The sequence below is a fragment of the Ostrea edulis genome, chromosome 5, assembly GCF_947568905.1.
Source record: "Ostrea edulis chromosome 5, xbOstEdul1.1, whole genome shotgun sequence".
Lineage (NCBI taxonomy): Eukaryota > Metazoa > Mollusca > Bivalvia > Ostreida > Ostreidae > Ostrea > Ostrea edulis.
Genome location: NC_079168.1, coordinates 67,887,995 through 67,894,847, shown reverse-complemented (window position 1 = coordinate 67,894,847; position 6,853 = coordinate 67,887,995). Strand labels below are relative to the sequence as shown.

Sequence of the window (6,853 nt, the reverse complement as noted above, 5' to 3'; positions counted from 1 at the left end):
ATTACAAATTCCCAGTAATATTAAATAAATACATTGTACATATACATGCAGTGGCGGATTTAAGGGGGTGCAGCCGGCGCCCCTCCCCCTAAATTTTTCAAATCTAAGGTAAATCGTGGTCTCTTGTTTAGAAAAATGTAAACGATAAAAGAAGCAATGATTTCGTCCACTCTCGGAGAAATAAATAACAAAATATTTTGATTTATTGAATTACTTTTATTGGGAGAACTTCCATTTTTCCAAAAAACCCTTAAAATTTGCGTCATTTTATCAATTTGACCTTAAAAATGACAGAAAATAGTAAAAATGACTACTTCGGAGACATGTTTCAAGCTCTATAAAATCTGTAAAATCCAGGAATTTCCGGGGGCTTCGACCCCTAAGCCCCCAACAGGGCTTCACCCTGAACCCACTGGGGGCCTCAAGGCGGCCCCCAGACTCTCTGTCTCATAAAGTTGCGCCCCTAACCGCAATTCCTGGATCCACCCCTGACACATTCTTCGGTTAGATAGTGGTGGATCCAGAATTTTACGAAAGGGAATGGGGCCTCAGTTGTCTTGAGTTTCTAGATCAAATTGAAAAAAAAAATATATAAAAAGAGAAATCACAAGCCTATAAGCCTAGTTCGAAAATATCCCTTTCCTACTTTTAGTCTTTCTCAAGAAATAAAACTATGAACAGCATGTTCCGTGTTCAGAAAATAAATTGTTTGTATAAGTAAATGTGTAATTACGCTATAGGCCTAAATGTACATCTTTCATCGGACACATGTATCCATCGATAGAACAGCAATTATGGGACACCTTAGACACAGACACTCGACGTATTAAATATCTGTAATTAAAAAAATTGCCTTCCTATGAAAAATAATTTATATCAATCGAGCAATATTGAATAAAATTAATTAATTTTTTAATTTAATTACCTATTTTTCTGCATTTTAAACATATCAGTTGATATTTTAAAACAATTCCAGTCTCATGCTGCAGTGTACAAATTATATGATTTGCACACAGAATGAACACGTCCAGGTACTTTGGAGAAAGTTACCCAAACATTACGATCTGGTTTATTTTTGAAAGAATCGATTGGTAGTGGTGGAATAATTTTAGCGCTGATAAAACAATGAGAGCGTTGATTTCCTAATTTAATTGATTTTTTTTTTTGGAGGGGGGGGGGGGGGCATGTTATGCAAGATCTTTGCACGTGTCGATCCTCGTAAAAACTCGAGCTTTGAGTTGATGAGATACCATCATCTCTTGAGAATCAGAAGTTCTGTTCTGATTTCATACAAAATAATTATGTCAGTCTTTATTGGAGACATATGTAAACAAATGAATGTCTGCGTGATTTCCAATTCAGTTTTTAACCCACCCACCCCCCCCCCCCCCCCCCCCAACCCCCGAAAAATCACAGCCGACTCGATCAAGAAATTAGTTTTTGTTTCCATTAACATTTTCTTACTCTCTCGTACAAATGATTTCAACTGTTTACGATTTTGAACAACACCCATACTAATATAACTCTAATATATGCGCAGCCTGAGTGTGTTACTACCCGGAAGTTGTCATATTCACACTAAATGTAAGAACACAAAGAGAGATAACTCACGTTTTCGGAAAGGCCTATAAACAAACTATTCATAGCTTGTTTATAGGAAGATTTTTTTTTTAATTTATAGATATTTAAAACGTTGAGTGCCAGTAGATGGTATACATGTATTTCATTAAGGTTTTAAATTCATGGGATTACAGCCCCCCCCCCCCCCCGTAACACGTGGGTACCTTTGGTTTGTACAATACATGAAGACTTAACTAACTCCTATTACAGGGTGCCCATATTCGGCGATTTAAAAATGCATGTTATACGTCATTCTGTATCATCTGAGCTCTATTATATATACATGAACGTAATAAGGCGTGTAGCATCTGACCTCTATTATATATACATGAACGTAATAAGGCGTGTAGCATCTGACCTCTATTATATATACATGAACGTAATAAGGCGTGTAGCATCTGACCTCTTTTATATATTCATGAACGTAATAAGGCGTGTAGCATCTGAGCTCTAGGCCTCTGTTATACGTGACAGTAATAAGGGTACGTGCAGAGAATGATAAAAATGCAAAATAGATAATCAATGACAACATCTACAACAGACTGCAAAACGGAGAGTCGGGGAAGTATTTACATTTTCAATGTTTTCGCCTTCGATATCTTTATAATTCTTGATAAATGTAGACTATTTTAACGAGACTGGGAATTCCGACAGAAATACGGTACATAGTGTAGCGTATTCTTAGCAGATAAAATAAAAATAAATTGTTTCTAAGATTTGAAAAAAAATTGTATGATTCAGTAAATCGCAGAAGTTTCTACGATTTGGTAAATTGCATAAACGATTTTAAAAAGTCGTTGGTACCTTTTAGTAAATTGTAGAAACGACTTTTAAGGTCACCTTGTCTATGTTTTTCGTGCTTGGGACAAGGACGCGTATTATAACATATGTAAGTTTCTTATCAGTATGGCACTTTCGGAGGCATTTGTGTTAAATAAGTACAAGTCTTGTTTTTACTGTTGCTGAATATCAGAATTTAGCTTAGAATTGCAAAAACTGGAAAATTATTACAGATTTCATACCCCATGGGGCTAGTGATACTTTTAACTAATACTCAGGTTACCGATAAAGCCTATGGACCTCATGTTAAAATCGTTTACATGTACACTTTATTATATCGTAGAAATTGCTTTTTTAAATCGTTTCTACGATTCATTATATGTACAATGTAAATCGTAGAAGCGAATTATTTTTTCTACTAGATTAGAATTGTACTATTACGCCGTCGTACAGAAATGAAAGTAAAATGTATATTGCATAAGATATAAAAAATAAATATCATTTTTGAGATTAATGAGGGTATGAATAGCATCGCTTCACACCTCACTACTTTTCATATCGCGCTTCGTAAAGTATGAATGCTGGAGTAATGTGTAAAGTATGCTGGCGCAATGCATAAAGTATGCTGGAGTAATGCGTAAAGTATGCTGGCATAAAGTCGTAAGGTATGTGGGCGTAATGCGTAAAGTCGTAAAGTATGCTGGCGTAATGCGTCGAGGTTCTTGCCCTCGTGTATTTTCCAAAAACGAGAAATTTATCTCTTAATCATTTCTTAAATCGCATCTTGGGAATTCATACAGTGGATATTACTGAAACAAGATGTAAAGGTATGACTATGGATCGTAAAAACAAGGATAGCATTCACCCTTCCGAGAGATAAGGGATCCGACTCTTCAACACCAATGCCACATCAGTATTTTTATATAGAGCAGTGACGTACTGTTCCTCCAGATAGAAAATCCAGAGTCAAACTGATATCTACAGAAAATAATGGATTTGTTGTCGAATAACACCAAATTGGCAACAATGAAGATATGTGGAAACGTGAGAAAAACTTACCGCCGACTATAGAGGTGCAGAAAGTGGAATTGAGTTGGTCATTTCAGACTGTGAGACACAGAACAGATCCAGACTGTGAGGCACGGAATAGATTCAGACTGTGGCAGATTGCCAGGCACGAAACAGATCCAGACTGTGAGGCACGGAACAGATCCAGACTGTGGCAAATTGCCAGGCACGAAACAGATCTAGACTGTGAGGCACGGAATAGATCCAGACTGTGGCAAATTGCCAGGCACGAAACAGATCTAGACTGTGAGGCACGGAATAGATCCAGATTGTGAGACACAGAACAGATCCAGACTGTAAAGCACAGAACAGATCCAGACTCTGGCCAATTGCCAGACACGGAACAGATCCAGACTGTGAGGCACGGAATAGATTCAGACTGTGAGACACGGAACAGATCCAGACTGTGAGACACGGAATAGATTCAGACTGTGGCAGATTGTCAGGCACGGAACAGATCCAGACTGTGAGGCACGGGACAGATCCAGACTGTGAGGCACGGAACAGATCCAGACTGTAAGGCATGGACCAGATCCAGAATGTGAGGCACGGAATATATCCAGACTGTGAGACACGGAATAGATTCAGACTGTGGCAGATTGTCAGACACGGAACAGATCCAGACTGTGAGGCATGGAACAGATCCAGACTGTGAGACACGGAACAGATCCAGACTGAGGCACAGAACAGATCCAGACTGTGAGGCACGGAACAGATCCAGACTGTAAGGCATGAACCAGATCCAGAATGTGAGGCACGGAATATATCCAGACTGCAAGGCACAGAACAGATTCAAACTGGCAGTTTGCCAGGCACAAAACAGATCCAGACCGTGAGACAGGGAACATATCAAGATTGTAAGATAAGGAACAGATCCAGACTGTGAGACACGGAACAGATCCAGACTGAGGCACAGAACAGATCCAGACTGTGAGGCACGGAACAGATCCAGACTGTAAGGCATGAACCAGATCCAGAATGTGAGGCACGGAATATATCCAGACTGCAAGGCACAGAACAGATTCAAACTAGCAGTTTGCCAGGCACAAAACAGATCCAGACCGTGAGACAGGGAACATATCAAGATTGTAAGATAAGGAACAGATCCAGACTGTGAGACACGGAACAGATACAGACTGTGGCACCTTGCCAGGAACAGAACATATTCAGATTGTAGCAAATTGTCTTGTGCAGAAGAAATTCAGATTAGAGAAATATTTCAGAAACACGTACCTCCCCCCGTAGAAAACTGAAAAGGGTTATACATATGTATCATTTACGTAACTCCATCCTCATATGACTTATAAATATTAATGGTTGAAAGTGGAAAAAACATATTAATTTCCACTCAATAGATGATTTGATTAATAATCAAAGAATATGTGCATGTTGTCACTTTTTTAGAAATATGTCAGACATACAAAAACAGAAGTTTATGTCAACATCAGAAAATCACACATTTTCATAAAACAGAAAAATAAAAATAGATAAAAACTTGTTAAAATGACAAATTTTTAATTTCAACAGTTTTAAAGAAGAGTACCGCAAATGGTACAATATACGCCCGTCGGACAGTGAAATTCAACCTTGAAGCACTTTGAATTGATAAAACACACATTCTAAATAGAAAAGCCTTAAAGTGGGTCATGGTGCACCAATCCATCTGACATGTGAACTGATTACGCATTTCTCTGAGAGTGAGGTTGTGACAAAATGTTGGTGCAATACCTATCTATGATGATAAAAAGTCCAGGAAACCATTTGATCTACTTTCAGCCCTAAAGTAGGTCATGGTGCACCAATTAAGTTGAAATGTGAACTGTTATGTATTTCTTTGAAAGGGAAGTTGTGACTAAATTTCAGAGCAATACCTGTGACCATACCAAAAAAAATCTGGAAAACTCTTTGACCTACTTCTACCCCTAAAGTACTATAGGTCGTAGTGCGCCAATCCAGCTGAAATGTTAACTGCACTTGTCTTCCTCCGAGAGAAACACTTTGACTAAATATCAGGGCAATATCTGTATCCGTAATAGAAAAAAAGCCCAGAAAACTGTCTGACCTATTTCTAGTCCAAAAGTAGGTCAAGGATGGACCAATACAAACTGAACTTGTATTCCTCTGAGAGGAAGCCTTTGACTACATGTAAATATCAGGGCAATATCTGTATCCATAATGAAAAAAGCCCGGAATACTGTTTGACCTACTTTTTTCCCTAAAGTAAGTCAAGGATGGACCAATCGAGCTGAAATGCAAACTGAACTTGTATTCCTCTGAGAGGAAGCCTTTGACTAGATATCAGGGCAATATCTGTATCTGTAATGAAAAAAAAGCCTGGGAAACTGTTTGACCTATTTTTAGCTCAAAAGTAGGTCAAAGATTAACCAATCAGCTGAAATGCAACCTGAACTTGTATTCCTCTGTAAAAAGTCCGGAAAACTGTTTGACGTACTCATAGCCCTAAATAGGTCAAGGATGGACCAATCCAGCTGAAATGCAAACTCACTCTTATAATTCTTGAGGGAGATATTGTGACCAAATTTCAAAGTTGTACATGCATCCATTACAGAAAAAAGTCCGGAAAACATGACCCTGCCCTGGACAGAAAGCCAGCCACCCGGACAGATGCACAGACAGTGCCATAACATAATACGTCCCATCTAATGACGGGCGTATAACAACTGCTAATACATAAGTATGTATAAATTTATTGTGGATATTAGGGAAATTATTGTATAATAGACATGAAGTAGGAGTTATTGCCCTTGGACATTTGTTTATTATAAATAATTGATAATCTATGGAAAATATAGATATGGTTCAGTGACATCACACTCAATGTTGTTTTCGCTCTTCAAGTATATTCCCTGTTTGGCCAAGTGATGAGAATTTCAAGCATTCCTCATTCACTATTAAGTAACATTTCATTGTTAGAGACCAGTCTAATTCAGAGAAGTTCTGATTTTGATTAGATTGCGTTAGAGACCTCCAGATAACAAAACAAAATGAAACAAATAACAAACTTTACTTTTATTTTCTTAACTCTTGTGTAAAGATATTAGTAAGTATTCATAATATGTCAAAACAGTATTAGAAATGTAAAGATGTCAAAAATAAAAATAAAAAAGTAAATACGAAATGTTTTTAAAAAGTGAAATAAATACACTGGTTTATATGGTGAGATAAAATGTGAAAGATCATATTCAGTATGTCAACTGTTTATAAAAACTTTTCACATGGTGAATAACGAATGTAAAATCTGATATATCAGTGTTGTAGAAAATGACTACATGAATTAATATACTAGTCGATGGCTACTTTAAAAGAGTTTCAATAAAACAGTGTGTACAATGCATGACAGAACAATTAGAAACAATACAATATA

The 6,853-nt window shown here is 37.3% G+C and overlaps 1 protein-coding gene across 5 annotated transcripts in view; it reads right to left on the bottom strand.

Moving 5' to 3' along the window:
• Positions 1 to 6,483: 6,483 nt before the first annotated feature.
• LOC130054715 (phospholipid scramblase 1-like) overlaps positions 6,484 to 6,853 on the bottom strand; it is a 22,919-nt gene continuing 22,549 nt past the window's right edge. For all 5 annotated transcript variants that reach the window (XM_056165261.1, XM_056165262.1, XM_056165260.1 and 2 more), the window contains exon 10: positions 6,484 to 6,853. This exon is cut by the window's right edge and continues 189 nt beyond it. The gene's annotated coding sequence lies outside the window, so the exon portion shown is untranslated.